This window comes from Oncorhynchus mykiss, chromosome 28 (assembly GCF_057628025.1).
Source record: "Oncorhynchus mykiss isolate SJ-2025 chromosome 28, ASM5762802v1, whole genome shotgun sequence".
Lineage (NCBI taxonomy): Eukaryota > Metazoa > Chordata > Actinopteri > Salmoniformes > Salmonidae > Oncorhynchus > Oncorhynchus mykiss.
In genome coordinates, this window is record NC_143049.1 from 8,870,782 (window position 1) to 8,898,003 (window position 27,222).

The 27,222-nt window shown below is 43.1% G+C and overlaps 1 protein-coding gene across 1 annotated transcript in view; it reads right to left on the minus strand.

The window, feature by feature from the left end:
* The window catches only part of LOC110508438 (receptor-type tyrosine-protein phosphatase S), a 102,494-nt gene extending 83,388 nt beyond the window's left edge, over positions 1-19,106 (minus strand). The window contains exons 1-2 of the mRNA XM_090225701.1: positions 18,580-19,106; positions 4,700-4,783 (exon numbers count right to left, since the gene is read on the minus strand). The gene's annotated coding sequence lies outside the window, so the exon portion shown is untranslated. The remainder of the gene's footprint in view (positions 1-4,699; positions 4,784-18,579) is intronic.
* Between the last annotated feature and the right edge of the window lie 8,116 nt (positions 19,107-27,222).

Here is a 27,222-nt window from a genome sequence, read left to right on the forward strand (position 1 = left end):
GTATTCAGACCCTTCGCTATGAGACTCGAAATTCAGCTCAGATGCATCCCGTTTCCATGGATCGTCCTTGAGATGTCCACCTGTGTTAAAATTCAATTGATTGGACAGTATTTGGAAAGGCACACACCTGTCTATATCAGGTCCCACAGTTGAAAGTGCATGTCAAAAACCAAGCCACGAGGTCGAAGGAAATGTCTGTAGATCTGAGGAAGGATACCAAAGCATGTCTGCAGCATTGAAGGTCCCCAAGAACACAGTGGCCTCTATATTTCTTAAATGGAAGAAGCTTGGAACCACCAAGACTCTTCCTAGAGCTTGCAGCCCGGCCAAACTGAGCAATCGGGACAGAACGGTCTTGGTCAGGGAGGTGACCAAGCACCAGATGGTCACTGTGACAGAGCTCTATAGTTCCTCTGTGGAGATGGGACAACCATCACTGCAGCACTACACCAATCAGGCGTTTATGGTAGAGTGGCCAGATGGAAGCCACTCCTGAGTAAAAGGCACATGACAGCCCGCTTCGAGTTTGCCAAAAGGCACCTAAAGACTCTCAGACCATGAGAAACAAGATTCTCTGGTCTGATGAATTCAAGATTGAACTCTTTGGCGTGAATGCCAAAAGTCCCATCTGGAGCACCATCCCTACGGTGAAGCATGGTGGTGGCAGAATCATGCTGTGGGGATGGTTTTCAGAGTTAGGGACTGGGAGACTAGTCAGGATCGAGGCAAAGATGAATGGAGCAAAGTACAGAGAGATCCTTGATGAATCCTTGCTCCAGAGCTCTCAGGACCTCAGACTGGGACAAATGTTCACCTTCCAACAGGACAACGACCCTAAGCACACAGCCAAGACAATGCAGAAGTGGCTTCGGGACAAGTCTCTGAATGTCCTTGAGTGGCCCAGCCAGAGTCCGGAAATGAATCCGATCGAACATGTCTGGAGACTCATGAAAATAGCTGTGCAGCAATGCTCCCCATTCAACCTGACAGAGCTTGAGAGGATCTGCAGAGAAGAATGGGAGAAACTGCCCAAATACAGGTGTGCCAAGCTTGTAGCGTCATACCCAAGAAGACTTGAGGCTACCAAAGGTGCTTCAACAAAGTACTGAGTAAAGGGTCTGAATACTTATGTAAATGTAATATTTCAGTTTTTTTTAACATAAATTAGCAAAATATTCTAAAAACCTGTTTTTGCTTTTTCATTAAGGGGTATTGTGTGTAGATTGATGAGGGAACAAATAGTTAATCAATTTTAGAATAAGGCTGTAACATAATAAAAGGTGAAAAAAGTCAAGGAATTTAACCTCCAACGTCGTTTTGGCAGTGTGTCCAACCGGCCTCACAACCACTGCACCTCCACATCCGGCTTCTTCACCTGCAGGATCGTCTGAGACCAGTCACCAGTCACCCAGAAACTGAGGACTATTTCTGTCTGTAATAAAGCCCTTTGGTGAGGGAAAACTCATTTTGATTGGCTGGGCCTGGACAGTGGGTGGGCCTGGCTCCCAAGTGGGTGGGCCCCTGCCCAGTCATGTGAAATCCATAGATTAGGGCCTAATTAATTAATTAAAATGTACTTATTTCTTTATATGAACTGTAACTCAGTAAAATCGCTTAAATTATTGCATGCTGTGTTCATATTTCTGTTCAGTATATACAGTATGTCTACTGCAGAGGGACGAGACAAAGCCGTGAGAAAACAAGTTTTGATCAGTCACGGGAAAAAAAACTTTGAAAAGAAATGGCCTCCCAATTTGAAAATAAACAGGAGAACAAGCAATGAAAGAGTTATATTGCATTAATTATTGCATGAATTATATTGCGAAATTGTCAATACGATATGATATATCGTCAAAAATAATATCCCGATATGTAATTGTAGCGATTTTTTCCCCCCATCATTAGTGTTTGTGCACATGCGTGTCTGCATGTGTACAGTCGTGGCCAAACGTTTTGAGAATGACACAAATATACATTTTCACAAAGTCTGCTGCCTCAGTGTCTTCAGATATTTTTGTCAGATGTTACTATGGAATACTGAAGTATAATTACAAGCATTTCATAAGTGTCAAAGGCTTTTATTGACAATTACATGAAGTTGATGCAAAGAGTAAATGCTTGCAGTGTTGACCCTTCTTTTTCAAGACCTCTGCAATCTGCCCTGGCATGCTGTCAATTAACTTCTGGGCCACATCCTGACTGATGGCAGCCCATTCTTGTATAATCAATGCTTGAAGTTTGTCAGAATTTGTGGGTTTTTATTTGTCCACCTGCCTCTTGAGGATTGACCACAAGTGTTAAATAACCTGTATTAACGAACCTCCAGACGAACTTCGATGCCATACAACTCTTCTTCTGTGGCCTCCAACTGCTCTTTAACGCAAGTACAACTAAATGCATGCTATTCAATCGATCACTGCCCGCACCTGCTCGCCCGTCCAGCATCACTACTCTGGACGGCTCTGACTTAGAATACGTGGACAACTACAAATACCTAGGTATCTGGTTAGACTGTAAACTCTCCTTCCAGACTCACATTAAGCATCTCCAATCCAAAATTAAATCTAGAATCGGCTTCCTATATCGCTACAAAGCATCCTTCACTCATGCTGCCAAACATACCCTCGTAAAACTGACCATCTTACCGATCCTCGACTTTGGCGATGTCATCTATAAAATGGCCTCCAACACTCTACTCAACAAATTGGATGCAGTCTATCACAGTGCCATCCGTTTTGTCACCAAAGCCCCATATACTACCCACCACAGCGACCTGTACGCTCTCATTGGTTGGCCCTCGCTTCATACTCGTCGCCAAATCCACTGGCTACAGGTTATCTACAAGTCTCTGCTAGGTAAAGCCCCGCCTTATCTCAGCTCACTGGTCACCATAGCAGCACCCACTCATAGCACGCGCTCCAGCAGGTATATCTCACTGGTCACCCCCAAAGCCAATTCCTCCTTTGGTCGCCTCTCCTTCCAGTTCTCTGCTGCCAATGACTGGAACGAACTGCAAAATTCACTGACGCTGGAGACTCATATATCCCTCACTAGCTTTAAGCACCAGCTGTCAGAGCAGCTCACAGATCACTGCACCTGTACATAGCCCATCTGTAAACAGCCCATCTATCTACCTCATCCCCATACTGTATTTATTTATTTATCTTGCCCCTTTGCACCCCAGTATCTCTACTTGCACATTAATCTTCTGCACATCTACCATTCCAGTGTTTAATTGCCATATTGCAATTACTTCAGCACCATGGCCTATTTATTGCCTTAACTCCCTTATCTTACCTCATTTGCACTCACTGTATATAGACTTTTTGTTTTCTTTTTTCTACTGTATTATTGACTGTATGTTTTGTTTATTCCCTGTGTAACTCTGTGTTGTTGTATGTGTCGAATTGCTATGCTTTATCTTGGCCAGGTCACAGTTGTAAATGAGAACTTGTTCTCAACTAGCCTACCTGGTTAAATAAAGGTGAAATAAATAAATAAAAAAGTTCTCAATGGGATTAAGGTCTCGGGAGTTTCCTGGCCATGGACCCAAAATATCAATGTTTTGTTCCCCGAGCCACTTAGTTATCACTTTTGCCTCATGGCAAGGTGCTCCATCATGCTGGAAAGGCATTGTTCGTCACCAAACTGTTCCTGGATGGTTGGGAGAAGTTGCTCTCGGAGGATGTGTTGGCATCATTCTTTATTCATGGCTGTGTTCTTAGGCAAAATTGTGAGTGAGCCCACTGCCTTGGTTGAGAATCAACCCCACACATGAATGGTCTCAGGATGCTTTACTGTTGGCATGACACAGGACTGATGGTAGCACTCACCTTGTCTTCTCCGGACAAGTTTTTTTCCGGATGCCCCTAACAAGCAGAAAGGGGATTCATCAGAGAAAATGACTTTACCCCAGTCCTCAGTAGTCCAATCCCTGTACCTTTTGCAGAATATCAGTCTGTCCCTAATGTTTTTCCCAGAGAGAAGTGGCTTCTTTGCTGCCCTTCTTGACACCAGGACATCCTCCAAAAGTCTTCGCCTCACTGTGCGTGCAGATGCACTCACACCTGCCTGCTGCCATTCCTGAGCAAGCTCTGTACTGGTGGTGCCCTGATCCCACAGCTGAAACAACTTTAGGAGACGGTGCTGGACTTTCTTGGGCGCCCTGAAGCCTTCTTCACAGCAATTGAACCGCTCTCCTTGAAGTTCTTGATGATCTGATAAATGGTTGATTTAGGTGCAATCTTACTGGCAGCAATATCCTTGCCTGTGAAGCCCTTTTTGTGCAAAGCAATGATGACGGCACGTGTTACCTTGCAGGTAGCCATGATTGACAGAGGAAGAACAATGATTCCGAGCACCACCCTCCTTTTGAAGCTTCCAATCTGTTATTCGAACTGAATCAGCATGACAGAGTGATCTCCAACCTTGTCCTCGTCAACACTCACACCTGTGTTAACGAGAGAATCCCTGACATGATGACAGCTGGTCCTTTTGTGGCAGGGCTGAAATCCAGTGGAAATGTTTTTTTGGGGATTTAGACTTTGCAATTAATTGCAATTCATCTGATCACTCTTCATAACATTCTGGAGTATATGCAAATTGCCATCATGCAAACTGAGGCAGCAGACTTTGTGAAAATTAATATTTGTGTCATTCTCAAAACTTTTGCCATGACTGTATGTGTGTGAGTCCTTACCTCTGTGTGTTTTCTACAGCCCTGACTGAGGCTGAGGCATCATGGCCTGCTCTGTGGAATCCTCAGTGTGACCATCCAGCGGACCTGCAACAACACAGGAAGGAGGGAATGAGTCAACATGACCTGCGGGTATGTGTGACTTCACAACGACACACAGTAAAGCATCCTCAGACAGACAGTCAGACAGACACATTCACGCATGCATGCACGCACACACGAACACATGCACACACAGAGACACCACCTCCCCCACACGCACGCACGCACGCACACACACACACACACACACACACACACACACACACACACACACACACACACACACACACACACACACACACACACACACAGACAGACAGACAGACACATGCAGCCTTTGTGTGAGACCCACCCCGGTTAAGGTTAAGTTATCTTCAGTTTGCCAGACATGGAGTATACCTCGTGGGGAATCTAAAGAGCAAATCAAGGGAAATTACTCTATTATGATTCTAAGCATCAACACATTGAACTGAGGAAAACAACCCTTTCCCGTTCCACTGTGGGTGAGATAACATGTTTTGTTTTTATCACCTCCCCCTCCCTCTTACCCAGCATGCTTTTCACCACAGTCGGGCTGAGGCAGCCTCTACGGGCCCTGTCTCCATGACAACAAAGCAGCCAGTGAGATCTGAGATCACAGGCAGGATCTGTTTCCTTGGGCAGGTTTACAGCCCATCAGTAGCTGGGAGACAGCTAGCTAAAGCAGTTAATAGCTACAGGATAGTCTCTTTAGACCAATACAGTTGAACAGATTTCTGAGTTTAGTGACAGAATATAAGGATACACAAAACCACACACATACAGTAGTACGCATGCACACACACACACTGTTGGAAGGTGCTTCGCTTTCATTAGAGATTTCATATTTTAGTATGTATACAGTACACATATTGTGAAACTATTAATATACACACATGTATAGTTCCATACAATACAAATCATTTTTAGCACAGGAAATGTGTATTTGTGGGTTATAGAATCTCCTGTGGTGGTGGAGCAGGCTGTTGGAGCAGCACGATCTACATGACCCAAGACCCTGTTGGCAAAGAGACAGCCATTCATGCATGCACGCACACACACACACACACACACACACACACACACACACACACACACACACACACACACACACACACACACACACACACACACACACACACACACACACACACACACACACACACACACACACAGGCACGTAAGGATACATACACATACAAACACACATACACACACACTAACACACCCATGCCCGCAAGCAGGCAGGCAGGCACGCACACACACCCACACCACACACACACGCAAAAGCACAACATTCACTTTCTCTCTCCCTAACACACAAACACACAAACACACAGAGAGAGAAGGAGCCAGGGATGAGAGTGGCGCAGGATGAGGCACGACTTACGGCAGGCCCGGGTGCTGCTGCATCAGGCTCGGTTACGTTTTCAGCAGGAGAGCTGCTGTCTTTATGTTCCTGTGATCCCCACTTCACAAGTCATCCAAGCCCTTTCTGACAAAATGACATAACCGCCAGTCTCCTAGTACCAGCACTGTTCACTTTGCTGCATATCAATGAAGCTACAGACCAGGGTGCCTGAACAAAGCGTCTATATTAAGGTTTTTTTCCCACTGAGTTATATAGCAGTATTTAGAAATCCGAAGTATTAGCTATTCCCACTGGCAATAACATATTCGTTAGACGAACTAATACCAGTTCCTACAGGAAGGAATGTTTGGGAACGAGGAACGTTATCAACCTCAAACATTCGGAACCAGAAGCCGTCAAGAGATTACCCCATTTACTCATGTTAAGCTACGAGCCAGGATGAGTGATCCTCAAATCATACTTCCGAGAATGAATATGGGGAAAAAAACAAGTTCCCCCACAACCGTAGGGAACGTAAGCTTGGCTTGTGGTGGATGCTGCATTTAGTGATCGTCCCTCCCTGGGGTTTGGTGAGGCGGAATAGGCATTGTAGGGCTTAGAACGACTGTGTGTTATGCTTCCTGAGTAACTTTGTGTGCGTGCATGTGTGTGTGCATGTGTGCGTGCAGGCGTGTATGCTATACGCCTCGTTTTTCTTCAACCAATTTCAGAATTCGATTTCCTGTCAACCACTTAAGTAACCATAACAGGAGCCTTTAGACCTCCCTGCCTGAGGCTGAGCTCAGCAGTGGCTGTAGCCGTGTTGTCAAAAACGGTATAAACTGTACTCTCTTGGCTGCATTCTCAAGCTATACTCATAGTACCTGTACAAGCCTCCTCTTATTGCCCCGTGAAAGAGGGACTCAAACCAGGGACCTTATCCATATCAGACCCAAACATCCCACACAAACCCACCAAAGGGTTTAACCTGATTTGCATAGGTGGTGGAGTCAAGTGCTTAGGGCAGCGATGTGGTCACTGGTCATAATACCTCCAAAGGAGTGGTGTACTGTACTGTACTGTACTGTACTGTACTGTACTGTACTGTACTTTACTGTACTGTACTGTACTGTACTTTACTGTACTGTACTGTACTGTACTGTACTGTACTGTAAGCCTTCTCAGCTAAAAGGGGACACAGAAGAACAAGTGACATCTGCTCATTGACCGTGTGTGCCCTCAGAATGAAGCTAACAGATGGACTGGCAGGAAAACTTAGCACCAAATGGTATTAAAGTACATATAGGCCGGATTACAAGAGCGGAAGGGAAACAATTTATTCACACGCAACCAGGCCTTATATGCAGAATAGGCAAAAACCACAATATGACTGTTCAATTGAAGTGGTGGCCTGATGGTAGACTGTAGCATATAATGCGGATTGGATAAATATGACTTTCCAATCAAACGGATTGGTCCAGAATATGATGGTGACCTTGTGATGTCTGTTACCATGGTAACCTAGCTTTGGTCAATCCCAGATTATCCCCTTTTAACCTGTTAACATCACAGTGAAGAGGGAAGATGATATGCTGTTAGGAGTACAGATTTTAGGATGAATGAGATAAGTTATTGCACTCAAAATGATCCCAGATAGAGGTTAGCTGCTGGTGCCTTTTAGGTCAAGGCTCACAACGGGGTTAGTCAGTCCTTGGTAAAAAAAAAAATATATATATCTACAGTGCCTTGCATTGTATTCATCCCACTTGGCGTTTTTCCTATTTTGTTGCATTACAACCTGTCATTTAAAAGTATTTTTTATTTGGATTTAATGTAATGGACTTACACAAAATAGTCCAAATTGGTGAAGTGAAATGAAAAAATTCTTTCAAATAAATAGAAAACGGAGAAGTGGTGCGTGCATATGTATTCCCTTTGCTACGAAGCCCCTAAATAAGATCTGGTGCAACCAAATTACCTACAGAAGTCATATCAATCGTTAAATAATGTCAACCTGTGTGCAATCTAAGTGTCACATCATCTGTCACATGATCTCAGTATATATACACCTGTTCTGAAAGGCCCCAGAGTCTGCAACACCACTAAGCAAGGGGCACCATCAAGCAAGTGGTACCATGAAGACCAAGGAGCTCTCCAAACAGGTCAAGGGAAAAAGTTGTGGAGAAGTACAGATCAGGGTTGGGTTATAAAAAAATATCCAAAACTTTGAACATCCCACGGAGCACCATTAAATCCATTATTAAAAAATATGGCACCACAACAAACCTGCCAACAGAGGGCCGCCCACCAAAACTCACAGACCAGCCAAAGAGGGCATTAATCAGAGAGGCAACAAAGAGACCAAAGATAACCCTGAAGGAGCTGCAAAGCTCCACAGCGGAGGTTGGAGTATCTGTCCATAGGACCACTAAGCTGTACACTCCACAGAGCTGGGCATTATGGAAGAGTGGACAGAAAAAAAGCCATTGTTTAAAGAAGAAAATAAGCAAACACGTTTCGTGTTAACCAAAAGGCATGTGGGGGACTCCCCAAACATTTGGAAGAAGGTACTCTGGTCAGATGAGACAAAAATGTAGCTTTTTAGCCATCAAGGAAAACGCCATGTCTGGCGCAAACCCAACACCACTCTTCATCCCCACAGTGAAGCATGGTGGTGGCAGCATCATGCTGTGGGGATGTTTTTCATAGACAGGGCCTGGGAAACTGGTCAGAATTGAAGGAATGATGGATTGTGCTAAATACAGGGAAATTCTTGAGGGGAACCTGTTTCAGTCTTCCAGAGATTTGAGAACCCATCCAACTTGAACCATCCAACTTGGGACGGCGGTTCACCTTCCTGCAGGACAATGGCCCTAAGCATACCGCTAAAGCAACACTTGAGTGGTTTAAGGGGAAACATTTAAATGTCTTGGAATGGCCTAGTCAAAGCCCAGACCTCAATCCAATTGAGAATCTGTGGTATGACTTAAAGATTGCTGTGCACCAGCAGAACCCATCCAACTTGAGGGAGCTGGAGCAGTTTTGCCTTGAAGAATGGGCAAAAATCCCAGTGGCTAGATGTGCCAAGCTTATAGAGACATACCCCAAGAGACTTGCAGCTGTAATTGCTGCAAAAGGTGGCTCTACAAAGTATTGGCTTTGGGGGAGGTGAATAGTTATGCTTGCTCAAGTTTTCTTGTTTGTTACACCCAACAAAATATTTTGCATCTTCAAAGTGGTAGGCACGTTGTGTAAATCAAATGATACAAATCCCCCCAAAGTCTATTTTAATTCCAGGTTGTAAGGCCAACAAAATAGGAACAATTTGAAGGGCGGTGAATACTTTCGCAAGCCACTGTATATAGAGGCTCATACAGTATAAACACACTGCTGTTGGCTTGGTGGGTGGCCAAAAACTCCCATTGGCTTTAGGTGGGCCACACCGGAAAAAGGTTCGGGAACCATTGCTGTTTTCAACATGCTTAACAGAAATGGACCTGAAATGTTATCATAATTGTAAAGAGAAGTTTCTAATCATATACAGCTGTGCATGAACAATAATCATTATCACAACATTCACATTCACACATAGGCGTATCCATACACACAAACCGAACACACACGCCCACACTAAAACACACTCTCACCGACAGAGAGAGATTATGCTAATTCCTGTGACTAAACATCACTTTCTTGGGGGATAAACAGCTTTAACAGAGAGAAACAGGCAAATCTCCCCTACCGACAACCAGAGACACACTTCAGTCCTGTCATCCTCCACATCCCTGCGATCTCTATCACTAAAACAGGCCCTTGGTCTGTCTAACTCTGTCTGTCTGTTCATTGGCTCATTAAGCAGCCTGATGGCTGAGACCTTGTCAGCTCGTGGGTCAATTACCATATCTGAGCCTGCCAGATACCTCCATACAAGCTGGGTGCAGTAGCTACAGTACCTACTGTATGTTCTGCAGATCTAGCTACATGCAACTCATGCAGATTATCATTTATTATGCAGTATTCCTACTGCCAGAAACCTGGGTCCATGTACTACATACTGTATTCTAGATAAGGACTGGCTACATGCAGTTCATGCGGATGCTGATCTGTTTGACAGTACTCCTACTGGTTCAATGAGTAAAAGTAATCAGATAGACTAGTGAAAATGGTGTATATTAATATCATGTTTATGCAATATTCTGGTATTTTTGTGAAAATAGATGTATTCATCTGTCAATCCACCCCCCCCCCCCCCCCCCACACATCCCTCCCTCTCTCTGGTTTCCACCAGTTACCACAGCCACAGACTGAAAATGGCTATGTCGTAGAAATTAGTGAAAACTCAAATGTAATTTAAGGTTAGGGCAAGGCACAAGGTTAGCAGTGGGATCAAGGTTAGGGTTAAGGTGAGGTTTAAAATCACATTTTAAGAAAATAAATTGTTGAAATAGGCAGGGTTTATGACTTTGTGGCTGTGGTAACTAGTGACGAACCCTCTCTCTCTCTCTCCCTCCATGTTTTTAATAACCAAGATGGCGCCGGGCCCTGTCTCTCTCTGTCTCTGTCCCTCTCTCTACCACTGCCTCCCTCCCACCCGCGCCCTCCATTTTAGTTTTACAGTAGAGGCTCAGTCAGTCCTGTTCTGTTCTGCCTGTCTGTCGTGTCTCTCAGGGGAGTTAATGAGATGTCCAGGCTGAGCTGAGCGGCCGCCATACTCCTCAGAGCTCTCGTCTACATCCCAAATGGCACCCTATTGCCTATGTAGTGCACTACTGTTGGCCAAAGCTCTATGGGCCCTTGTCACAATGTCAGAAGTAGTGCATTATATAGGGAATAGGGTGCCATTTGTGAAGCAGGCCTCCCCTCATTCCTGAGCAAATGAACGATTAAAAACCCATCAAGCGAGCCACATAGTGAAACCTGAGATGCTTCTGACGGGAGCAACAGCAGCCAATTAGTGAAGTAGCTTCTGGAGGAGGGGAGAAGAGATGGAAGAAAGAACAATAGAAGCTCCCTGACAACAGAGACGGCCTTGATCATCTTCACTCACTTCCATGTCATTATTAAGACACATCAAGCTTTTCAGGAAGATGAGGACTATTTATCAGATAGGCACTGCAATAACCGAAAAGTCACTGGTTCGAATCCCCGAGCCTCCAATGTTGAAAAATCTGCCGTTCTGCCCTTGAGCAACATAGTTAACCCCCAACATCAACAACTGCTCCCCGGGTGCCGATGACGTCGGTTCAGACAGCCCCCCCCCCCCCCCCCCGCCAACTTTATTCAGTAGTGCTTTTGGCCTCTGCTGTCCAGATCATGCAGGCTAGATTTAGATTATTCTAATTGTAAAACCACTGTCATCGATATTCTGTGTATTAATTCCTTGGTATAACATTTGTATGTTTACCCAGCTCCGTCCCTCCTGAGTACACACACTGTCATGGCGATATAGACTGTCATGGCGACACCTGGCTAGGCCTGGTCACATGATCCCTGTCCTCTCCTCTGAGATCTAATTATCCCTGGCGCTGCTGGCTACATGGTCTCGCATAAATTAAGAACCACCCTGATGTCATTGTCGCCTGGTCCCAGATCTGTTTGTGCACTTGCCAACTCCATTGCTGTCATTGTCAAGGCAAACATGAGAGCAGGAGCAGACTGGCACCCAGGCTAACATCATTGTAACTGCAGGGGAAAAAAACAAAAAAAAAACGTAAATACTCATTAGAGGTGCACTAAAGTGTATGATTATATTTAGATACCATGTGTTTGATGTATTTGACACCATTCCACTCATTTCGCTCCAGCCATGCCCACGAGCCCGTTCTCCCCAATTAAGGTGCCACCAACCTCCTGTGTCATGCACCCATCTTGAGCAATTCTACTAATAGCGAGCCATTCATTCTATTGGTTCCTGATGGAGATGAGAGATTTGTGACGCCACAATGAGTTTTGCCTTGAGGGACAGAAAAGATGTGAATCGAATTGAAAGCCAAAGTAATGACGTAGAAAAACAGACATTGCGCAAAGATGGTTCTGTCCTGTCTGTCAGTGGGAGGGAGACTGAGAGAGTGTTTGTGTGTGTGTGTGTGTGTGTGTGTGTGTGTGTGTGCATGAGTGTGTGTTGTTGCAGCCGCGCAAGTGTGGGTTGCGTGCATGTCCGTGCTCTCTGTTGTTAATGTGTGTGTGTCCTTGCGGCTGTGTGTGTGCAGTGTGTGCGTGCCCGTATGCACTTGTGGGCAAGTGTGTGTGTGTGTCTGTGACAAATTAAAGAGCTGCCAAAGATAACAGACTGACAAATCACCCCCGTCCTCACAACGGCCAGACATCTCAGCCAGCCTGGTGCATACCAACTACCATCAGACTGAATAATGGTTATCATACTGTCTTTTGATGATAGACTAAAATGGTTCACAAAAATAGAGTGCACCGACGTACAGTGAATCACATACATGAAGCAGGCAGGCAGACATCAAGGTATTCAATTACTTTGACCTAAGCGACTTTGAGCGTGGTATGATCGCCGGTGCCAAGCACGCCGGATCCAGTATCTCAGAAACGTCCGCCCTCCTGGGCACGACAGTGTCTAGGGTTTCTCAAGAGCGGTGCGACAAACAAAAATCGAATCCAGTCTCAGTCCCGTGGGCGAAAACAGTTTGTTGATGAGAGAGGTCGAAGGAGAATGGCAAGAATCGTGCAAGCTAACAAGGGGGGGGGGGGGGGGGCGACAAACAGAAAAAATAATGACGCAGTACAACAGTGTTGTGAAGAATGGCATCTCGGGAACTCAAACAACGTTGGTCCTTGTCCCGGATGGGTTATTACTGCAGACAACCACAATGGGTTCCACTCCTAACAGCTAAAATCAAGAAGAAGGGGCTCCAGTGGGCACGCGATCACCAACACTGGACAATTAAGGAGTGGAAAAGCGTTGCCTGGTCCGACGAATCCCGGTTCCTGTTGCATCCTACTGATGCCAGATTTGGCGTAAGAAGCATGAGTCCATGGACCGATCCTGCCTGGTGTCAACGGTACAGGCTGGTGGCGGTGGTGTACCACCGTCAAATCTGCAGCAACTGCATGATGCCATCCCATCAGCATGGTCCAACATCCCCGTGGAACGTTTACCGACTTGTAGAATCCTAGCCCCCGAGAATTCAGGCTGTTCTGGAGGTAAAGGGGGGTCAAACCCAGTAGTAGATGGGTGTACCTAATAAACTTGTTGGTGAGTGTATACATAATTACACAATCATAAGCTTCCTATTCCATCTGTTTCTTATGGCTGCCTGAATAAATATTTAACTTAGGTTATTTAAGAACTCATAATGGTAAAATAGGAAATAGGAACTCAATGTTATTCATTAACTAATTAATAAGTGCTTATAGCATACTATATTTTGATGGTTATGTAAAAAAAATATATGTTTATTAATATGTAGTTGTAATAAGCCTATTATTGTAGCCTATATCATTGTAGCCTATATCAATGTTGGAAAAGATTTGTTTCATTTGGTTTTGTATTCAGTTAGCACAGTTTTTTATTCATTCTTAAGATCTCATTTTAGAAGTGATGTTCTCTACCCTGATGGAATTACCACGTTTTCTCCCGTGTTTGAAAATATCAATTCATAATCGCAATATCTGGCCCAAAAAAATGACAATTATATATACTCCCCCACCACTCTTGCAGGACCCAAATCGTCTCCATCCCTCTGACCTGTAGTCGTGAGAGGTGATGTTATGCAAATAGAGTCATAACCTTTGAAATCTGCCCAGCCCACACAGATAGGGATATGAAATAATCATGTACAGACAGACCAGTGTAGACAGCAGTAGCCATAATCCATAGCTGATAGTGATACAGTTGAGGTCAAAGCATTAACATGGACAGATTTCATCAAAACAAGTCATTACTGTCTGGATACTGATTAATTTTCTCTTTTCTTCTAGGTCTCGGCAGCCATCCAGGAGACATTAATGAGTTTACTAGCCTTACTCTTGAGCCAAAAAGGGATTCTCAATCAGAAAGAGGATTTTCTTTTCTTTGTACAACGGAAATAGCCTTGTTCTACAGCCCAAAAACCAAAGAAGCTTAATTCTCTTTCCCAACACTTTCCTTGCCCAAAACAACAGGCAAATTCATCCGCATTCTTTAGAACGTTCTCCAATATTCTTTGCCAACCACAGCCTCCATTCCACGTCTGATGAGACAGCCTGCAAGTTTCTATCACGTCAGCCATCTTGTCACTCAATCTCCCTGCCCTTTATAACTTGTGTCAGTCGGTGACACAGCAGCAACAGCACCTCAGTGCGACCACTTCGCTACTTCCACGTTAGAGCGTTTCACAGTGGCTTGCAAATCAACACATTAACATATACATTGCCTCTTCAACAGAGCTAGAGTAAAGATCTGATAGGAAGAATATTGCAAAATTAAGAAAAAAAAATCCTAATGTAACAGTGGATAGGGAAAGAGGAGAGATAGTAGAAAGGGGAGGAGAGGGAGAAAGGGGAGGAGAGGGAGAAGAGAGGGAGGGAGGAGAGATAGTAGAAAGGGGAGGAGAGGGAGAAAGGGGAGGAGAGGGAGAAGAGGGGGAGGGAGGAGAGATAGTAGAAAGGGGAGGAGAGGGAGAAAGGGGAGAGAGGAAGAAGAGAGGGGGAGGGAGGAGAAAAAAAAGGAGAGAGGAGGTGGAAGTGATAGAAAGAAGAGAGAGAGAAATAACAGGAGAGGAGAGAAGACAGGAGAAAAACACGAATGAAAGAACATGAAAGGACAGGGTGGAGAGGAGAAAAAAAAGAGGGAAAAAACAGAGAGAGAAAGGTAGATAAAAGAGAGAGAAGTGGGATAGAGAGGTAAAGGAGAGGTATATTGAAGCAGTGTGCATTATTAATCTGTGCTGACACATCACAATCTCTGATTCATCTGGTGAAGGGCATCAATCAAGTCACAACCCATCTCACAGCTTTCACTCATCCACAGTACACTCCAGACCCCCACACTCCTCTACTCATTCTCTCCCCTGTTCTCCTCTCCTGTCTTCTAATCTACCAAGGAGGTCCTGTAGAGCTGTGTAAAAACAAAAACAAAAAGTATTTTATGGTGTGCTTATAAACCCCATTTTTGGATGAAGTACAGAGGTCCTGAGCATATAAACTAGGTCTAAGATTCTGGTCACTGGATCTGACTGGAAACAAACCTGCAAACTATTTGCTCCATGTACAGGAGAACTGACTACAGTGCCGTTGGGTTAACCCACATGGCAGTGGTCTTGTGATATACACTACCGTTCAAAAGTTTGGGGTCACTTAGAAATGTCCCTGTTTTTGAAAGAAAAGCCATTTTTGTTGTCCATCAAAATAACATCAAATTAATCATAAATACAGATAAGACATTGTTAATGTTGTAAATGACTATTGTAGTTGGAAATGGCAGATTTTTAATGGAATATCTACATTGGCCGTACAGAGGCCCATTATCAGCAACCATCACTCCTGTGTTCCAATGGCACGTTGTGTTAGCTAATCCAAGTTTATAATTTTAAAAGGCTAATTGATCATTAGAAAACCATTTTGCAATTATGTTAGCACAGCTAAAAACTGTTGTTATGATTAAAGAGGCAATAAAACTGTCTTTTTTAGACTAGTTGAGTATCCGGAGAATCAGCATTTGCGGGTTCGTTTGCAGGCTCAAAATGGCCAGTAACAAAGACCTTTCTTCTGAAACTCGTCAGTCTATTCTTGTTCTGAGAAATGAAGGCTATTCCATGCGAGAAATTGCCAAGAAACGGAAGATCTCGTACAACGCTGTGCACTACTCCCTTCACAGAACAGCGCAAACTGTCTCTAACCAGAATAGAAATAGGAGTGGGAGGCCCCGGTGCACAACTGAGCAAACGGACAAGTACATTAGAGTGTCTAGTTTGACAAACAGACACCTCACAAGTCCTCAACTGGCAGCTTTATTAAATAGTATCCGCAAAACACAAGTCTCAACATCAACAGTGAAGAGGTGACTCTGGGATGTGGCCTTCTAGGCAGAGTTATGAAGAAAAAGCCATATCTCAGACTGGCCAATAAAAAGAAAGGATTAAGATGGGCAAAAGAACACAAACACTGGACAGAGGAACTCTGCCTAGAAAGGCCAGCATCCCGGAGTCCCCTCTTCACTGTTGACATTGAGACTGGTGTTTTGCGGGTACTATTTAATGAAGCTGCCAGTCCATTAAAAATATGCCGTTTCCAGCTACAATAGTCATTTACAACATTAACAATGTCTACACTGTATTTCTGATCAATTTGATGTTATTTTAATGGACCAAAATTTGTTGCTTTTCTTTCAAAAAACAAGGACATTTCTAAGTGACCCCAAACTTTTGAATGGTAGTGTAATATGCCAAGAGCATGATGGCTACAATATTGAAAGATGCAACAAAAGATTCCTCTGAGTCTGGATGGTACTGTGGATAAACTGTTCAACAGACAAGTAACATCTTATTGTAGTCTTTTGACTCACACACCCTCACGCTGGTGCCCCTGACATGCACAAGTCCTGGGGTTGCAGATAACCAGGAACATGGGCCTCTGACTAACCAGCAGCAGCCCACAGGATTTAAAGACACAACATGAGGAGGAAAAATAGAAATAGAAGCGTGTGATCAGCTGTTGTAAATCAATGCTTCCCGGCCAGGACCTGGGGAGACACAGCAGCAGGAAGTGCATTCTGACCTGAAATCCAACTTTCCACAGGGCTCACTCATCACTTCAATGTTGACATGATTTTGATGCGTGTCTGATGGAGCTGATGACGTGAAAGAGATTGAAGGCAAGTGATGGAGAGAAAACTCAAATTGGAAATGGATTACTGCAAATCCAATCCTATCTGTTTGGTATGTAGCGTGTTGCTTCTCAGGTTTCTTGCACAGGATTGGTTCACATTTTATACTGAAGACTACTGAGAACCAGGTCCACGTTCTTCAGAACCAATCTAAGACCTAGGCCTACCCAGAGGCATTGGTTTCGGTTTCACCAGCTGTATCTGTCTACCCATAAAAAAAAGTCAACAAAAACCAATCTGCGAGAGAGATGGTTCATGGGAGAAAGCTCCTACTAGAAGTGCAGTACACAGAGTTGTAACATGTAATCTCAGTGTAACTGTAAAAACACTTCTCTGTATTACTGTCTGAGTAGGTTCACTTTGTGCGGTTGATATCTTCATCTCTTTACAGGGAAATGGAGAAAAAAAACGCCTAAATATAGCTGGTCATAGTGTCTCATTTGCCAGATGTAAATATTTAGTAAACATCTATCAGTTTAAAAATCTAATCTAATTCAGAATATGAATGGGTGCATGGGTGTGAATTTGAACCAATTAGAGACGTGGAAAGTGGTTGGAATGAACACCAGCCTACATATGATGCCCCTCAAGGGATGAAGAGACCATCTGTTTAAAGAGAAAGGAAGGGGGGGGGGGGGGGGGGGGCAATTAAGCCTAAACTTGGATTTGATATGATAGGATCTATCCAAACTGCTGCCTGAAGGCCTGGTGGTTGCATTGTCTGCAAGGAATTAAAACACCAAGAGAAGCATGGTGGCTAGTTTAAGTATTCAAGGTGCGCTTTTTATTTTGTCAATGCAAGCACAGCCTGCGAAAATGTGTCAAGGTAAATCGATGCCAGCATTATATTTCAGAAGCATAGACGCTTCCTGAAAGTGTGGTCGCATTTTTCTGGCCTTATAGGATTTTTTAAATGGGTCAACACATCATATTAACGTGTGTTAAAAAAAATGTTTTTTTTTCCAACAATGCTAATGGGAAAAGCAGGTGCCTAATAGGCGAAGCGACCCAATAGTCTGTAGAGTAATCTAAATAGACTATCCGCCCCGCCACCTGGTGTCATGTCATCGCCCGATTTATGGCAATTGGGTGAATTGACGCTCGATATATGCCTATAAAGGAAACAAAAAAAACTAGCATAATATAGGCGCGATTGGTTATTAAGAATAAATGAAGAATAAGTACGATGACAGACGTGCCGAAAGCACCGGCTGGTGTCAAAACAAACTGATGAGGAACAAAGGGGCGACATATCGCCAACCAGCGAGGGGTCCCTTAGAAAGCCTCTCCGGTGAACAATGAGGCGCAGGAGAGAAGCTGGGTTGCAAGAATGCTTGGTACCGCCGTCGACAACCTGCAAATTATATTATTCTCAACCAGAAAACCCAAGCTCAACAGTTGCATGCAAAGTCTAAAGTAACCCAAAACAACACAAAACATAGCATTATTGTTTGAAGGAGAAATTATCCAAATTGACCCATATGTTTTAAAATCGAGTCGGTAAACAGCAGCCGAGCACACGACAGCCAAACTGCCTACCGAGCTACACCGATCAGGGCGCGGTGTTTAATAATAAATAAAGGAAATGAATCCCTCGTGCATATGGCAAAACAACCTATTTTTAATCGATTTCATTTTTACCTTTATGGAGAAAGTGAGTGCTCCGTCTTGTTTTTGATCGGATAAATTAATGTGCATGGACTTGCAGCTGGCAGCTTCCCTTTAACCCCCGACAGAAATAATAATCCCATTTGACAGAAGAGATCCTCTGAAAGGTTAGATTTTTCGGAAGTGAACGCATGCATCGCCGGCGTCCTCGGCTGTCCTCTCGCCTCCTCAGAAGCCTTGCACGACCACTATTCTGCGCCCGTGTTTGGGGGGACCATCTCCGGTCGAGCGCCTTTAGACACTGCTGGTTGTCAATTGATACTCACTGTCTTCCTCCTCAATGCCCTTCCTCCCTCCCTCTCTATACCCCCCCCCCCCCTCTCTCTCCTGTTCGCTCTCTCACACACGGATGAGCTCCCCCTCCCTCCCATCATGACGTGATGGAGTCAAGATCTCCAATAGCAACCGCATCCCCCTCATCACCCAAACCGTTTTTTGTCATCTCAGTGGACCGCTGACTGGTGCTGAAAAGATGGTGCTGGTGCTGAGGTAGCCTGTCTACTGTAACTCGTATGCTAGAGTGAGCTCTTACGTGTCACGATGGACTAGATGAGGTTATAGAACAATAAGAACAAGGGATAATATTCAGAACTTGAATTTAAGAATCATTAGGGTTACATTCACTGGAGTAGCATTTAAACTGTCTCATTAGAACAACTCACCTCTCCACTGCAAATCATCCGCAGCTCCTTTCTTTTTTTGTTGCAAAAGTAGGTCCTTTTGAACTATGAAAATATGTATAGAAGTAGCCTAAGTGTTTTTATAGAATCGAACATTCAGAGTCAAATATATAACACTCAAACCTATAAACATATTGCCTTCATAAAAAAAGAGAGAATAAGTGTTGTCTTGTCTTGACACTGGGCCGGAGGAGATGCAGAGAACCAGGTGGATGTTGAAGCTCGTGAGGGAGGCGAATCTCGTTAACCCAGAAATAAAGTCTCGTGTAATTGGTCAGCTGCTCGATTAAGTTCTGGGTCCATACTTGTTGAGAAAGGGGATCAAGAGATGCGGAACTGGAACCGGAACGAGGAGATCCACCCTCTCTATCTTTGCAAATTATGGGCTGAATGTCCCCTCCTCTTCCGAAATTCGAGAGACGCTAACACCTGCGAAATTGTGATTTGTCCAAATAACCAGAGACGAAAAACCCAAACACCGGAATTGACTGCTGCTCGTTAGCCCACGCATCCCATTCCTTCCCGACAGATTATACGATACCAGGCTTGTTTATGTAGATATATCCACTAGAGGGAGCGCAAACCTTTCCCGACTTTAGCTGTTTACACGCATACAAACACGCACACAACCTTTCAATTCATGATATGAGTGAGATGCGGAGCACACACACATATTCAAACCTGTATGCCCTGACACAGAATCAACCCAACTAAAACACACATTGTCTTTTCTCCATCAGCTAGGCATAATCTGCTTTCACAAGACCAATTCTTTATATGTGTTTATCTCTTCACCTAACCATCATTTATCCATGTAGTCTCCTTAATGTCAGGGACAGAAGGTAATTAGATGAAGAGGGGTTTAGGGGAGCCCTTCAATGCCATATTGCTATCTATCCAGTTCCTTCAGGTCTGCTAACACAGCAAGCTTGGGGGCTAGTGAAGATGGTAGGGGCTAGGGCAGGTGGTACCGGGTTGGTTTTTGGACCAGGTCTCTTGTCTAGCATGACTGAATATGACCATCTGAGCTGTTCTCGAACAAAGGAGGCTAAGCTGTATTTCCTTTGTTACTGCTGACACCTTGTGGGTGAAAAGAGAAGTACCACTGTAGTTACTTCAGCTTTCCATATTGTCTCACATTAGTCAGTAGTGCTGTACGTTCATAACGTATAATGAATCAAACAAATGTCATTCTAACACATGTAATGGAGAAACGAGTCTGCTCTATATATAATGTACGAAGTGTATACATATCGCCTATAAACAGAAAGGTTTCATCAGAGGTCTTATATGGGTATTTCCACGAAATGAGTCCCTTTTGCATCCATATTTTAAGTAGAAATTGTGCACCAATATTAATTGTAAAAGCCTGTTATATTAAATTAAGTGGTATTTAATATAGATCACAAGGGAAATTCTATATTTTTGATTATTGTGGCATAGACAAAAGTGGCCTGTGCGCTCTACACGACTAGGAATACTTTAGCCCAATTAACCTCAAGATTTCTCCAAGTTTTCACCATCACTAACCACATTTCTATGCACAGTTGTTATACGAGTAAAGTGTTTTCTGGTATTTTATTCCACATCCCCGTATGCTGCTGCCAAGGCAGAAGCTACTCTTCACGCAGTCCAATCACAATTACAAACAATAAAACATTACATGACACATTATTACACACTACTCTACCATAACACATCTACAATACAAAATCAATACAGCAAAATAACAATATTTAACGTGTGCAGTGGAGGAAAAAGTACCCAATTGACATGCTTGAGTAAAAGTAGAGGTACCTTAATAGAAAGTTACTCAGGTAAAAGTGAAAGTCACCCAGTAAAATACGACTTGAGTAAAAGTAGAGGTACCTTAATAGAAAGTTACTCAGGTAAAAGTGAAAGTCACCCAGTAAAATACGACTTGAGTAAAAGTCTAAAAGTATTTGTTTCTAAATATACTTCAGTATCAAAAGTAAAAGTATAAATAATTTCAAATTCCTTATACTAAGCAAAGCAGACGGCACCATTTTCATGTTTTGAAAATGTACGGATAGCCACGGGCACACTCCAATACTCAGACGTCATTTACAAAAGATGCATTTGTGTTTAGTGAGTCCACCATATAAGAGGCAGTAGGGATGACCACTTGTTCTCTTTATAAGTGCGTGAATTTGACAATTGTCCTGTCCTGCTAAGCATTCAAAATGTAACAAGTACTTTTGGTTGTCAGGGAAAATGTATGGAGTAAAAAGTACATTATTTTCATTAGGAATGTAGTGGAGTAAAAGTACAAGTTGTCAAAAATATAAATGCTTAAGTAAAGTACAGATACACCCAAAAAACGACTTAAGTAGTACTTTACACCGCCGTGGGCGTGTAGAGTGTGTGCTAGCATGTGTTTTTGAATGCTGTGTGTGTGTGTGTGTGTGTGTGTGTGTGTGTGTGTGTGTGTGTGTGTGTGTGTGTGTGTGTGTGTGTGTGTGTGTGTGCCTGCGTGTGTCTCTTCACAGTCCACGCTGTTCCATAAATTGTAGTTTTATCAGTTTTTTTTAATCTGATTTTACTGCTTGACGAAGCTACATGATTTGGAATAGAGTTACATGTATTCATGGCTTTATGTAGTACTTTCCCATAGTCTGTTCTGGACTGTGAAGAAACCTCTGGTGGCATGTCTTGTGGGGTATGTATGGGTGTCTGAGCTGTGCGCTGGTCGCTTCAACAGACAGATCGGTGATTTTAACATGTCAACAACTCTCACAAAGACAAGCTGGCTCCACCCTGAGCCAGGAGAGTTGCTGGCTCTCCGTGTACATCTAAGGGCCAGCCGTACTGTTCTGTTATGGGCCAATTGTAATTTGCCTGTGTCCCTCTTTGTGGCACTTGACCATATGATTGGACAGTAGTCCAGGTGCGACAGAACTAGGGGCATAAGTACCTTTTTTTCATAGCAATGTCAAGAAAGCAGAGCTGCACTTTATTATGGACAGACTTCTCCCCATCTTAGCTACCGTTGCAGCAATATGTTTTGACCATCAAAGTTTACAATCCAGGGTTATTCCAAGCAGTACAGTCTCCTCAACTTGATACTTTTCCACATTATTCATAACATGATTTAGTTGAGGTTTAGGGTTTAGTGAATGATTTTTCCCAAATACAATGCTTTTAAAAAAAAAACAATTATTTATTTAGGAACAACTTATTTATTGCCATTCTGAAACTGACTGCAACTCTTTGTTAAGTGTTGCAATGATTTCACTTGCTGTGGTAGCTGATGTGTACAGTGTTGAGTCATCAGCATACAGTACATAGACAGACAGGCTTTACTCAGTGCCAGTGGCAGGTCATTAGTGAAGATGGAATGAAGTAAAGGGTCCTTGGGAATGCCTGATTCTACCTGAATTATGTTGGAGAGGCTTCCAATAAAGAACACCCTCCGTGTTCTGTTAGACAGGCAACTATCGATCCACAATATAGGAAGGGATAGAAAGCCATAAGACATACATTTTTCCAGCAGCAGATTATGATCGATAATGTCAAAAGCTGCACCCAAGTCTAACAACAACAGCTCCCACAAGCTTAGCAATTTCTCTTAGCCAATCATCAGTCATTTGTGTAGGCTAAGTGCCTCAGGCCTACATTTGGAACGCCTTTCCCTATAAGCATGTTGAAAGTCTGTTGTTAATTTAGTTACTGTGAAATAGCATTGTATCTGGTCAAACATAATTTTTTTCCAAAAGTTTAGTAAGGGTTGGTAACAGACTGATTGGTCAGCTATTTGAGCCGTGCGTTGCTATTCTCAGGTAGCAGAAGTACTTTTGCTTCCCTCCAGGCCTGAGGACACAAACTTTCCTGTGGGCTTAGATTGCCATCTCTTCAAAGTCATATCGTATATAAAAAAAAAGAAATCACAACAGCTGTGATGGAAATTGGAAGTTTCGGTGCAATTTTAGAAATGCCGACAGATAATTTGTTGGTTCAACATGGTGGGATCTTTCTAGTTCAGTAAAATTAATTATGAGGGAAATGGTGGTGGAAACATCTTCCTGCACAAATATTGATAAAATAAGCATCATATCGAAGTAAATTTGGAGTCACCATGATATGGTGAGTGGTCCTCCCAATACGACTCAGGAAACCATGTTGTTATTAAGCTACAGATTAAACAAGTTATGAACTTCACAGGGTAGAGAGTGCACAGTGGTGAGCTTGATGCTGCTTTCCAATAAATATGGAGCGTTCTGGTGACATGATGATCAATGCTTGACTGCCATTTGACAAAAACAAATATTCTCACTTATCCATAATAAACTCATCATGTAGACTAGACCAGTTGTTCGCAACCTTTTTTGGTTACAGTACCACCAACTGAATTTTGCTCTTCCCGGAGTACCCCTGAAGTACCCTTCATGTCCCATTTGACCAGTAAGCCTATGGTCTCATAAGTCTTCTCAAGTACCCCCTGTGGATTGACCAAGTACCCCTATGACTCCCAGTACCACTGGTTGGGAAGCACTGGGCTAGACAATCTGCACAGTCTACCCACACGGTGTCTGCAAGCTGCTAGAGTGCAGGTGACAAGACCAGAGTAGGCACATTTGCTATTTATTTGTTTTTGTTAATGAAAAACTATAGCTAGAGTTGAAAATGTGATGGAAACATATTGAACTTTAGATTTGTATTAGTTACATGAAAAAATGTCCCGAAAAAAGTACATTTTGTGTGTACTACATCATCACGCACTGATTTTTATCCGCAACAAGTCCGTTTGGTGGAAACACACCACTGGTGGGAAAATGGGCATATTTTCTTTTATGCGGATTGTAGAATATTCACATTAAAATCTATTGCCAAACGGATGAAAACCTAGCTACTGTAAAGCCCTAGTTAATTTGTTTTGCTTAAAAAAAGTATTTTCTGAAGATTATTTCATGTGATTAGTGATTCATTTGAAGGAAAACAAAAAAAACTGTCCCTAATTTTAAAGTCGACCCTGTTTCGTGAACTAACTTCTCGATTCAACATGGCAAAAGTTCCTTTTTAAAACGTGTTTTTCAAAAGGAACATTGAATATCTAATAGTCAAATCATTGTAAAATCAGGTGAGCTGGTTGAATTAGATTTTTTATTTCTATTTTTTGTTTTGTTTTTAATTTTCAGGTGTTTTGTGGTGGAAAACTGAATGGGTTCAAGCAGAACAAGTCAACCCTGTTACCCATAACAGACAGATCAACCCTGTTACCCATAACAGACAGATCAACCCTGTTACCCATAACAGACAGATCAACCCTGTTACCCATAACAGACAGATCAACCCTGTTACCCATAACAGACAGATCAACCCTGTTACCCATAACAGACAGATCGACCTTGTCACAATCAACCATGTTACTTCATTTAGACAATTACTAGTCATTTTTGAATTAACCTCTTGAGATGGGAAAATGTTTTTTAATAAGCTAAACATTAGCTCTTCAAGACAGAATGTTAAAATGAGTTACACTATACCCAAAAGGGACTCATATACCTAGACTTGATGGAATGTATCACAAAATATCAGCCTCATATTTTTTACTCAAGACGAAGGCCCTCTACAAAACAGTCCCGTCCCACAGCCACTGGTGGAGAGTCAGTCAGGCAAGTGAGACTACCTATAACAGTAACCTTCCAGGCTACTGCTGTTTCCTAAACGCGGTCTGAGCAGATATAGTGTGTCCAGTCATAAATGGAAACCCTAGCCCTTCTCCTAAGCCATAAGGGAGTCAGCAGGCTCGGGGGGGAATTCCATTCCAGATCAACTCAACTCAGGAGGTGAATGCAAATTCCCAATTCAATAAGTCCTTACTGACTGAATTTAACTTGAATATATTGTAACCCCAGGTGTCAGAAATAGGCCTATGGTGGAAACACCTTGCATACCAGAGAGCTAGCTGCAGGAGCAATTAGCATATTGTTTGCCTCAGATTCATTTTCTTTCTCTGCTTTCTAGGGGTTGACTGGACCAGGTAGGTCTATGGGCAGAGAAGACCATCAGCTACAGTATCCTGTCCAGTTCCACTAGATCTGCAGACGCCACAGGGGAGCAGGGAGTCAGGGACTGGGGGTTGTTGTTTCAGGCTGGGGTTTATTGACACTCCTGTGACCTCTCTAAAGTTCAACTCCATGGCCTCTGACCTTTCAAAGAAAACAGATACTAACTGTGAATTTAACAACAACAACAACAACGGTTTAACACTGAATAACAATAATAAATCACTAACATGAGGGATAGCCCCATAGCAATTACACTGTAGGCAGTGGAAGCGCAGAGTAAAATATGGCAGTGTCATAAATGTGATGATCAATAATCATAATTTTCAAAAGACTAATGTCCAGTAGAGTCAAAAATAGATATTTTACAGAATTGGTTCAACAAAGGACCAAACTCATTGGACTGGTTCCGGGACATTGTCCCTGCCAGTCGTCCAGTGACCTGACTGACTGTGTGTATTACCTTAGTGTAAGCCTGTTTACAGGGCAGAGACTGGGGTGAAAGGACCCTAAAATAGCAGTGGAAATAGCCCTGTCTCCACCGCTGCCCCGCGGTGATGTCGATTGCACTCTATTTATACTTTTAAGAGCTTGGCCCACTGGAAGATCAAGATTTTTACACCTCACGTTTTGTAACCACAGAGAGTAAGAAAGGGAGAACAAAGAGTATGTTCTGTTTGTCACTGTAGGAAAAAAAATATGAGTAATAAACTGTTTAAGGGATACACTCGTTTTTACTGGAATTTTAGAAACATAATAAAAATATAGAGATACTTCAACGCCTAAAAACCACAGGCATTGGACTGCGATGACAACCCAAATATGACACTCCGGTTATTTGCAAAGTGCTGTGGAAAAGGGTGGGGGGGGGGGGGATATATAGAGTCAGGTGTTATTCCTTACCATGTGACCTAACCAAGGGGAAATGCCTAGGACACCTGGCAATAGACTATAACTAGGGCCCTACGTTTTTCCTGGGCAGGAACGAGCACGGAAGGCCCAGCTCAAACCCGCATCAGTGAAAGGCCAAATGCAGCCATTTTTAACTCAATATCAAATCATTTAAAAAATAAACAAAAATAGCTTCTTAGCAAAAAGCAATTTCTCAAGCAAGAATTTAGCTAGGACTATCTGGGAATAGGGAGGGGAAAACTGAAAATGAGCAATTATTGGCAGAGAGGTTTGGAAATCTTTCTTATTAGTCTAGTAACCAAAACTCCATCCCATCAAAATAGGAAGAAATTTCAGGCAGTCTTTTCAAACAGCTCTTACACTGAAAGGGCATTATCCTTTTCATAATATTATTCCAACCACATAGTGTGGGAAATATATAGAAAACACAGGTAGATCAAGTTTTAATAGGCAAGCTGCGTGGGAACCCGGTGAGCAGGGAGGGATAGTGTGTTCTTCCATCACACCTATTTCAATCCATCTAAGGGCCTCCGTAATATGAGTCAGTGTTATGAGTTAGTCCAGCTGTCTATTACACCTTCATATACACTCTGCCCAGCCCTCTCACAGCAGAGCACTGGGGTGGTGCTAGCCTAGACAGCCATGTACATGCTGTACACAGTAGAGACAGGAACACAGCGAGGGCTAAAGGTGAGAGGTGATTACAGTCCACTGCTAATGAACAGCGGCTTGGGATTGTTCTAACAGTGTGAACTAAGCAGTTATCAGAAGCAATTAAAAATACTGTAATTGAATTGGGACTGGAGTACTGTATCGCACTGAGATTTTGCACTCACGTCAGAGTTTGTAACATTAGCCTAACATCTAAAAGACACCTATGAAAAATAAATATATTTTCTCAAAGGCTCAACAACAACACAGTGACAGAGAAAAGGGGAGGGAAGAGAGACACAAAAGAGATTCAAAGCCTTCTCTAGGCAACACACAAACCCACTTGC